The sequence below is a fragment of the Archocentrus centrarchus genome, chromosome 19 (assembly GCF_007364275.1).
Source record: "Archocentrus centrarchus isolate MPI-CPG fArcCen1 chromosome 19, fArcCen1, whole genome shotgun sequence".
Taxonomy (NCBI): Eukaryota; Metazoa; Chordata; class Actinopteri; order Cichliformes; family Cichlidae; genus Archocentrus; species Archocentrus centrarchus.
The window spans coordinates 21,799,085-21,810,234 of record NC_044364.1 but is presented as its reverse complement, the minus strand read 5'-3'; the positions used below and the strand labels follow the sequence as shown (position 1 = coordinate 21,810,234).

General features: G+C 41.1%; 1 long non-coding RNA gene across 1 annotated transcript; it reads left to right on the top strand.

The window, feature by feature from the left end:
- Window positions 1-851: 851 nt before the first annotated feature.
- Window positions 852-9,189, top strand: LOC115798664 (uncharacterized). The gene is made up of 3 exons (XR_004021491.1): window positions 852-930; window positions 1,010-1,069; window positions 9,133-9,189. It is a non-coding gene; the product is annotated as an uncharacterized LOC115798664 (long non-coding RNA).
- Window positions 9,190-11,150: the final 1,961 nt, after the last annotated feature.

Sequence of the window (11,150 nt, the reverse complement as noted above, 5' to 3'; positions counted from 1 at the left end):
GCCTTTCCTGATCTTAGTCTATACTTTTCAGAGCGTGTCCTGCTGTAAAACGCTGGTATTATCTCAGTAAGGTGGTGTTAATGATCAGGTGTGTGGGAAGCAGGTGAAACACTAATGTTAATATTATTAATAATATACCATAATTTTTAGTAAATGTTTAATTTTGTGTTAGTGTGTATAATGACTAATCCAAGGGAACTGAAGAAAAAGCATTTACATTTTACACCCTTTATATTTTAGTCGACTAAATTGACTGTAGATTTAGTCGACTATATTCTTATAATTTCGTCGACTAAAACTAAAACTATTCAAATGACTAAATTATGACTAAAACTAAATCAAAATTTGCTGTCAAAATTAGCACTGTTCTCAAGGTCTTTGTATTTGTTTTGGATTTTTGCCTAGACCTTGGGATTTTGTATTTTGAACATTCAAGCATTTAAAGCTATGCTTCAAGTTAAGTTTTACATCATGTGTCCTGCACTGGGGTCCAGCCCTGCCCGCCACACAGCTGCATTCTGACATATATGCAATCTGCGAACCAGAGCTGGCCCAAGCCTTGAAGGGGCCCTAAGCAAAATTTGATTTGGGGCCCCCTTCATACCACTTCATTGTCCCCTGAACCTAATGTAAGTGTCGCTGATAAATGCATGATATTATATGATAAATTCACAGAAGAAATTAATATTCATTTCCAACAGTTAAAATATTTTGGTTTAAGTTGTTGTGGTTCATGATGTAAAAATATGTTTTATTTTATGTATAAGAAGAATTTACTTTGCCACAAAGGGCAATTTTTTTTGTTAAACCGCTATTATCGCGAGGTTTGTGCGTGAACACGAGAGGCTGCGAGAGCTGCATAAGAAAGGAACACAGAAGGGACGTGAATCGAGCTATCTGCAGCAGCCTCCTCAGTTCGCTAGCTGAAAGGTATTTGGTAATTGTTGTGTTGTAATATTCTGTAAATTTGTATTCTATAGTGTTCTAATTATTTTATATGTTAATTTAGAAGTGCACAAGACTTTAAGAATATGCGCCTAGGACCTCCGAAGTGGCAGGCGGCCACGAGGTAACTTTTTCGTTAAAGCACATATGGTACTTGTAAAGTGGTGAGGTGCTTAAAGCCTTTATGTTTTATTTCTGTAGCTTTCATGGCGTTGAATAAACCAAGGCAAAGCGCCCGTCTTGAAGAAGCCGTGCCTGTGTTGTCATTTTGGAGTTACAGTGAAAACTCGCCCAGCCAGCGCCGACGAGAAGCACATTAAGAAGACGGCAGCTGCAGTGAGTGACGGCATCGTGGTGCGCCACGAGTGGTTTAAGTTAAGTTTAAAGGTCCACAATAAGTTTCTGTAACACCTTTGTCAAATTTTACTTAATTTCTACGGGGCTTCAAAGTGATGCTGTTGTTAAGGAAAGTTTGTGCATTTGCTTAAGATCAAAATAAGTGTGAAGTTTACTAAGTTCTGTAAGTTGAAGTATCTGTATTAAGAGTGAAGCTCATCACAGCTAAGGTATAAAGCAAAGTAATCCCAACGTAATACTCAACTCACATATAAGTTACAAATTCGAAGGAGTAGTTTGTAATTTAAACAGTGCATTGAGTGATATTTAACCAAGCTCACAAGATGTCTGACAAAGATCTTAAAGAGCACTGTACTGTATCATGTACTGAAGTGGAAGAAAATGATACTGAGCAAATTTCAGAACCACAGACTGTTCGTAAAAGTGAAAGAGTAAGAACATTAACTGAAAAGGGTAAAGAGCTTCAAGAGGAGAAACTTAAAGGCCTCCAACACAAATATGCAGTCGTTTTTGAAAAATGGAGATATGAAGCAAGACTGAGCAAAGTGATTCTAAGGAAAGAAGCTTCAGAGTGCGAATTAAATGAGCTGGTTAATAATATAAGGATTACCTGCAAAGATGTACAAACCATTTATGAACAAATACGACAGATACAAACCCCTGATGCAGATGAAAGGCGCAAAGTAGATGCATGTGCATCACTTTCTGCATCTATTGTCAAAAGAGCTGAAAACCAGCTACAGGGAGACTTTGCAGAAGGCAATGGAGAGCTGTGGCTAGATTTTGGGTCGTGCTTAGGATCTGAAAGCACTAAATCAAAGTCAAAATCACGAAGGTCTAAAGGTAGTTCAGCTCAGTCACACTCACAGACGATCAAAAGACTGGAAGCAGAGGCTGAGGCAGCTGCATCTCAAGAAATATTAGCAGTAATGGAGGAGCAAGAAAGGGAAACAGCTGAATTGCAAAAATTGGAACGTGAGAATTTCAAAAGGCAGCAAGCTATGGAAGAGCAACGCAGAAAGATTAAACGCTTGGAAGAAGTTAAAAAACTGAATGCTGCAAAAGCTCGAGTAAAGGTTTACGATGAAGCTGAAAGTATTTCTGAAAGCCAGAGTTTATTACACAGCATTAAATCAGGAAGTGAAATCCAAGCAATACCTGTTCCAACACATGTTCCTTTTCAAGCTCTAAATATAACCCAAATCCATAATGCTACAAGCCCTGGATCTGTGCCACACACTCCTACAGTCATAGACCAAGTTCAAGAAAATCCTGGTGCACAACCTAAGGCCACCACAAGCCAGACACTCAAAGCATCAAGTCCACCATTCATCCCTCAAGCCTCACAAGCTCCTGCTGTTGCTACTCAACAACAGCCAAATATTGATCTTGTTGGCATACTAGCAGAAGCAATAAGTGCTAATCGACTTCCAACTCCAGAACCTACATTGTTCACTGGCGACCCTCTGAAATTCAAAGACTGGCAGTTGTCGTTTGAAACTCTGATAGAAAGAAAAAACATTCCAAAGAATGAGAGACTCTTTTATCTCAGAAAGTATCTCGGTGGACCCGCAAAGAGAGCGGTTGAAGGATTTCTCCTAGTGGGCACAGATGAAGCCTATGACTCAGCTTGGAAAGTGCTGGAAAAGTGTTTTGGAGATCTGTTTACCATAGGAAAATGCTTTAGAGACAAGCTTCACACTTGGCCTAAAGTAAGCTTCAAGGATGGAAGTGAGTTGAGAGAATTTGCTGACTTTCTTAAGAATTGTGAAGCTGCGATGACACACATAAAAGCATTAGAGGTTCTCAATGACTGTATGGAAATCCAAAAACTCTTGCTAAAACTTCCAGATTGGTTGACCACAAGATGGAACCGCACAGCTATGAAAATAAGGAGAACTAGCAATGGAGAGTATCCATCATTTCACATGTTTGCTGATTTTATATCCACTGAAGCAGACTTAGCATGTGATCCCATAGCCTCATTGCAAGCACTCAAAGGTTTGGAAATAAGTAAACCCAAACACTCACGCAGCCAAGTCATTCAAGCAAAAGCACTAACGATGAATACAAGCCACTCAACAAAGTCAAGTGACACAAATACTATAACCTGTCTTTTCTGCAAAAGAAATGGTCACACACTTGATAAATGTTTCAGGTTTACAGAAAAACCAGTCCAAGACCGTGTCAAGTTTGCACAGGCAGAGAAGCTGTGTTTTGGGTGTTTGAAAAGAGGACATCATTCGAAGAAGTGTGATAAAAGGAGCACATGCGAAAAATGTCAAAGGAGACATCCAACATGCCTGCACGACGACAAGTTTGTTGAGCGTAAAAGGGTAATACCTGCAACGAGTGATAACCCTCGAGAAGAACGAAGTAGATACTGAAGAAGGAGACAAATCAGTGATCGCAACCTCTAACAGAGTAACTCAAGCGACCTCAAGCACGTTGACATCCTCTATACTACCTGTCTGGGTTTCATCAAAAAATTACCCACACAGAGAAGTTTTAGTATATGCGCTCCTTGACTCACAGAGTGATACATCCTTCATCTTGGATGAAGTAGCCCAAGATCTTGACACAGATTAAAGTAAAGTCAATCTGCGTCTGTCAACTATGTCCGCCAAGTCAACAGTTATACCATATGACAAGCTGCTAAATCTTCAAGTTAGAGGATATAAGCATGAAAGGAGAATCGATTTGTCACCAGTCTATACAAGAGAGTTCATCCCTGTTAACAGATCACACATCCCGACATCTGAAACCGCCTTAAAGTGGCCTCATCTTGAAAGGCTGGCAGATAAGTTACCTCCAATGCTTGAATGCGAAGTTGGTCTACTTATCGGCTATAACTGTCAACAAGCCCTCCTACCACGTGAAGTTCTTGCAGGCAAGGAGAACCAACCTTATGCACAGTTAACCGATCTCGGCTGGAGCATAGTTGGTTGCTCGTATCAAGTTCAAAATCACAATGATGCCATCGGCACAAGTCACAGAATCATTGTTCATGAAGTAACTCCTGTGTCACAACCAACCTTTGAACTCAAGCAACAAGTGCATTTTGTATGCAGAGCTCAAGTAAAGGAAGTAAGTCCAACTGATGTGATAAAGGCTTTGGAGTCCGATTTCTCTGAGCATGCAACAGATGACAATCCAGTCTCTCAGGAAGACATTTTGTTCATGTCAAAGGTGACCAAAGGCATAAAGCAAAAGAAAGATGGCCACTACGAACTCCCATTACCATTAAAAACAGGCAACCTACATCTGCATAAGTTTGTGTCAAACAGTAAAGAAGTACTTGCAGCAATTCCCCAAGAAGAACAAGCTCAAGCCAAAGACCAAAACATGGCTCTTCGAGAACTCCGCATCGAACGTGCACTTGGAGTACAATGGTGCGTAGAAGCAGATGAATTCCAGTTCAGAGTCCAAGTTAAAGACAACCCATTGACCAGGAGAGGGGTGCTCTCAACCATCGCTTCAGTCTACGACCCTCTTGGGTTTGTCGCTCCATTCACATTAATTGGCAAGCAGATACTCCAAAGGTTGTGCAAAGACAAAGCTAACTGGGATGATGATCTTCCAGACCACATTTGACCACAATGGGAAGCATGGTTAAGAGACCTACCCAAGCTGGCTGCTTTGAAGATCCCACGAAGTTACTCACAAGACATCAACATCATCCAGTATGAATTAAATAACTTCTCAGATGCAAGCCTCCATGGTTACGGCGCATGCTCATACCTTAGAGCAATAAGCAAGGAAGGACAGATAAGCTGTTCACTCGTCATGGGAAAAGCGAGAGTTACGCCCATCAAGCAAACGACCATCCCAAGGCTTGAACTGTCATCGGCTGTGACTTCAGTCCGCAACGCGGATGTTACCAAACGAGAACTGGAAATCGAAAATCTACTGGAATATTACTGGACAGATTCACAAGTTGTATTGGCATATATAAGCAATGATGCAAAAAGATTTCACACCTTTGTCGCCAATTGAATTCAACGAATAAGACAAAGCACCAGTCCTGAAAAATGGCGGCATGTAGGCTCAGAAGAGAATCCGGGTGATTACGTCCTCAAGAGGTTTAACTGCTACTCAGCTAAAAGAATCGAACTGGGTTAAGGGCCCCAATTTCCTTTGGAAACAAGATCTTCCAATCAAAGAGGAAACGGTGGGAGAAGTTGGAGAAACAGATCCTGAACTCCGTAAAGGTCATACCCACACAGTGCAAACAAAGGAAGCAAACCCAGTGGTAGAGCTTTTAAAGAAGTTCTCTGATTGGTCGAGAGCTGTAAAGGCTATCGCCAGACTCAAACGATTCATCAGAGAGTACAAGCGTGTTCAACAGAGAACAAACAAATCAACGGATCTTGAAGAGAGAAGAGAGACAGAAGTGTTCATCATCAAGCTAGTGCAAAGAGAAGCTTTTACTGAGGAAATAAAGAAAATCAGATCTCAGAAGGGAAATTCTCTGCACAAGTGTGACAGACTAAAGCAACTAAATGCCTTCTTGGACAAGTCAGATGTTCTTAGGGTGGGAGGAAGATTGTCACAATCAGCCCTACACCATCAGGTCAAACACCCCGCAATTCTTCCCAAAGAGTCCCATGTTTCGGCCCTACTCGTCAAACACTATCACGAACGTGTACATCACCAAGGAAGAGGCATGACTATAAATGAATTGCGCGCAAATGGCATATGGATTCTAGGATGTGGAAGTATGGTCTCTTCGCACATTTACCACTGTGTTAAGTGTAGAAGATACAGAAAGGCTACAAATGTTCAACAGATGGCAGAGTTACCAGAAGTGAGGAAAAAGAACAGCCCCTCCTTTTACCTATTGCGGTGTTGACTGTTTCGGTCCATTCATAGTAAAGGAAGGAAGAAAGGAAGCAAAAAGATATGGATTATTGTTCACATGCTTATGTTCACGAGCTGTGCACATTGAAACGCTTGATGACCTATCAACAGATGCTTTCATGAATGCCCTTAGGGTTCTGATAGCCATAAGGGGTCCTGTCCGGCAATTAAGATGTGACCAAGGGACAAACTTTATGGGTGCTAAAAGAGAGTTTTTGGAGTTAATGAAGGGCATGGATCAAGAACCACAACGAGCTATTGGCTGCAAGCAGGGTTATTATAGTTAACGAAAACGAACGAAATAACGAAAACTGAAATTGAAAAAACATTGTCGTTAACTGAAATAAATAAAAACTAAAATTAAAAGGAAGAAACGACAACTAACTAAAACTGAATTGTGAGTTTACAAAACTAACTAAAACTAACTGAAATTATAGATATTGTTATTTTTTCAAAAGTCTTGTGGATTGATATGAAATCATTTTTTTCCTCTCTCCGAGTTTAAGCTCGGAACGCCGTCGGGCAAATGGGTGCGCATGTACGTGCGTGCGCATGTGCGTGCGTGCGCATGTGCGTGCGTGCGCACACCGCGCTGCTCCTCAGAGAGTCCCATGTGGTGTTTTTTTTTTTTTTTTTTTTTACTATGATAGCACAGATAGCAGCGAGTGTCTTGTTGTGGATGATGTTGTGGATGATGTACGGAACACTTCTTAGTCAGGAAAAAAAACACCAACATCAAAGTAGACCTGAGAAGCGCACACAAGGCAGCTACGGAAACCGCTCTCATCCTACAAGGCAACCCGGCCTGCACCTCCAGAGAAACGTGACTACTCGTCGGGTCAACGCAGCCCACAACGTTGTGTTTAGTCCTTGTGCGTTTCCGGCTACTTTATCAGTCAGATAATAACAATCAGGACTAATAATCAAAGCATCAATATAAGGACTCACAAATGTCAGCAAATTCCTGGAGGGAGCTGCTGAAACTATGGGAATGGACGTGAGGGAATGAAGAAAGTGAAAAAACAGGGACAAATATGTTTGCACCCTAAAAACTGAGCACAAAGCGCAAGGACCAAAAAAACCCCAGCACACAACCACAAGGTAATTAACACACGCAATCCAGCTATACATGCATAAATGCGGACATGAGGTCGGACACTTCCGTAGGCTACATAGGCCGCAAAGACCCTGCAAGTCTAATCAGCGAGCATCTAACCAAGCTAGCTCCAAAACAGAAGCAGCATCAGGTGGAGAGAACATCAGGATGCAGCTGGATTTGAGCTTTGACTCCTTCAAGGAGTTTGTTTTTGTCAAACACCACATGTAGCTGTTGTTAATCTGCTGCACTGAGGCTGAACTTTATTGGGAGTTTATTGTAGAATTTATCGAGTTTTGGAGTTCATATTGTTAGCAGTTTCTCCCTGTTGATGTTCATGTATGTCCTTAATATTACACACATTTAGCATGTAGTTCTGCTGTCTGTGAACAGTTGGTTGCTGAATTTATTTCTTTAAAGGGTATCTTTAAAGTGTACCTGATTAAGTATGAAAATACTAAAACTAATACTGAAACTAACTAAAACTAACTAAAACTAAGCATAAAACCAAAAATAAAAACTAATAAAAACGAGCAAAACCACTCTGAAAACTAACTAAAACTAACTGAATTAGAGAAAAAAAAGTAAAAACTAACTAAAACTAAACTATAATGTAAAATCCAAAACTATTATAACCCTGGTTGCGAGTTTGTAATGAACGTTCCGTCAGCTAGCCACATGGGAGGCATCTGGGAACGCCAAATTCGAACAGTACGAAGCATACTAACAGCAATGTTAGATAAGTCCTCAAGCAGACTCGACACAACTAGTCTAAGAACACTCCTTTACGAGACAATGGCCATCATTAACAGCAGACCCTTAAGTGTGGAATATCTTAATGATCCCTTGGCTCCAGAACCATTAACTCCCAATCACATTTTAACGATGAAGTCTTCAGTTATTCTTCCCCCGCCAGGACAGTTTTGCAGAGAGGATTTGTACTTGAACAAAAGATGGAGAAGAGTACAATTTCTGGAAAATGAGTTTTGGCAAAGATGGAGGAAAGAATATCTGTTAAATCTCCAGCAGCGACAAAAATGGCAGAAGGTTTCACGAAACCTGCAAATGCATGACATTGTGATCATACAGGATGATAATGCTCCAAGATGCAAGTGGAAACTAGCTCTAGTGGTCGAGACTGTGGAAAGCCCGGATGGCAAGGTTCGAAAGGTGAAGCTAAAGACCAGTGAAACTACCTTTGACAAGGGAAAACCACTGACGAGGCTGATATACCTAGAAAGACCTATTCACAAGGTAGTGACTTTACTTGAGGCTGACACATATTATAAAACAGACTCTAATCTTGACACTCATTAGAAAATCACATTGACAAGCAATAAGTGATTTTGGTGGGAGTGTAAGTGTCGCTGATAAATGCATGATATGATATGATAAATTCACAGAAGAAATTAATATTCATTTCCAACAGTTAAAATATTTTGGTTTAAGTTGTTGTGGTTCATGATGTAAAAATATGTTTTATTTTATGTATAAGAAGAATTTACTTTGCCACACAGGGCAATTTTTTTTGTTAAACCGCTATTATCGCGAGGTTTGTGCGTGAACGCAAGAGGCTGCGAAAGCTGAATAAGAAAGGAACACAGAAGGGACGTGAATCGAGCTATCTGCAGCAGCCTCCTCAGTTCGCTAGCTGAAAGGTATTTGGTAATTGTTGTGTTGTAATATTCTGTAAATTTGTATTCTATAGTGTTCTAATTATTTTATATGTTAATTTAGAAGTGCACAAGACTTTAAGAATATGCGCCTAGGACCTCCGAAATGGCAAGTGGCCACGAGGTAACTTTTTCGTTAAAGCACATATGGTACTTGTAAAGTGGTGAGGTGCTTAAAGCCTTTATGTTTTATTTCTGTAGTTTTCACGGCGTTGAATAAACCAAGGCAAAGCGCCCGTCTTGAAGAAGCCGTGCCTGTGTTGTCATTTCGGAGTTACACCTAACCATTATTAATGCTGGACAATTAAAGTTGATTATTAATTTTTTTTTTTTAGGATGCATTGCTGTTTCAGTCTCATGTACATATGCCCACAGAAAAACAATGTGTTTTCAATTCAGTTCAATTCAATTATGTTTATACAGCACCAAATCAGAACAGTCACCTCGAAGGACTTTATATTGTAAGTTAAAGACCCTACAATAATTACAGAGAAAACCCAACAGTCAGACTAATCTTAAAAATAGAGAGGGTGTCTGTCTCCTGAATCCAAGCTGGAAGCTGGTTCCACAGAAGAGGGGCCTGAAAGCTGAAGGCTCTGCCTCCCATTCTACTCTTAAGTATCCTAGGAACCACAAGTAAGCCAGCAGTCAGAGAGCGAAGTGCTCTGTTGGGGTGATATGGTACTATGAGGTCTTTGAGATAAGATGGGGCCTGATTATTCAAGACCTTGTATGTGAGGAGAAGGATTTTAAATTCTAGTCTAGATTTAACAGGGAGACAATGAAGAGAAGCCAATATGGGAGAAATCTGCTCTCTTTCTAGTCCCTGTCAGTACTCTAGCTGCGGCATTTTGGATCAGCTGAAGGCTGACAAGACTAACATAGGGGAGATGGGTGTCTGCAGCCACTGGCGCCGCCGCTACAATCAGTCCCCGGAAAAGGAAACAAACACACATCATGGGGTAGTTGGGTTAAAAAAAAAGTCATCAGGGTCCAAAAAAACCACCTTAGCAAAGCATATTTGCACATTTAAAGCCAGGATAGCAATATGGTGGGGAAGGGGGGGGCAGACGGAGACGAGAGGGTGGGGGCATTGTGGAGCCAGATGCCAGCTCCTAGCCAAAACAGTTGGCTGATAGTAATGGAAGTTCATCAGCGGCCGTGGTACACCAGATCCAGCTCACACAAATCACAGAGAGGGCTGAGGGGAAGAGCGACCATCACACATTGTCCCGGAGAGATATGATTACGAGCCCAAGGCCGGCTAGGGAGTAGTGATGGGAATTTCGGCTCTTTTCAGAGAGCTGACTCTTTAGGCTCAGCTCCCAAAGAAGAGCCGGCTCTTTCGGCTCCCAAATGGCTCCTTAGATTTTAATTTTTTTTTAAAAAGTGTAAAATGAATTACTAATGTGAAAACACAACATTAGGCCAATATCAAACATTTCTTTATATATTCAACATATAATAGAGTGCTCCAAATACAAATTATCAAACAAAAGATTGGAAATCAGAAAAAACAAGGGCCTTTGAGGAGTTGATCCTGTTTCTCCTGCCTGATGACCTGCCCTGTTTTGTTCTTCTAATTGCACTGATGAATGAATAATTCGTATATGCTGTACAGGTTGTTTGTGGAGCCTGCTCAATATTAAATTTTAAATTTGCAGTCTACACTCTATCACATTAATCCTTTAACGTCAGGCAATCGTTGCTGAATCTTAGGTTTCCTGATCTTACTAGCCGCGAACAGCTGATTAAGATGTAGCATCTCACCGAAGAGTCAGCTGGTCAAAGGAACTTGATCAGCTGGCTTTTTACGTAACTCTGGGACCACTCGTGCTATCGAAAAAATTCAAACGGTTGCACTTCACAGTCATGTAGTGGTATTACGGTATTTGTTGCTGGAAGTCCGCAAACGCCGGCGCTTTTGAAGTAGGCTGTGTCTCCTTCGACATGTTTGGAGGTTTAAGGTTAAAATGTGTCCAGTCTTTACTACGTTTTCCATCACTCATTTTCCTCACCGTTCCGCGTGTAGCCTCTATGTAACGCGCAGCTTCCTTTAGCTCTTTACTGTCTCGGAGCGAATTTTGCAGGAGCCCCTCCCTCTCCGGTGCACTGTTGCCAACTCCTCAGCAAGGAAAGTAGCTATTGGCTGTCCTAAAACTCACCAGAAGTCGCTATATGACGTCATCACCTAATTTGCATAATTGGTTATTTGCATG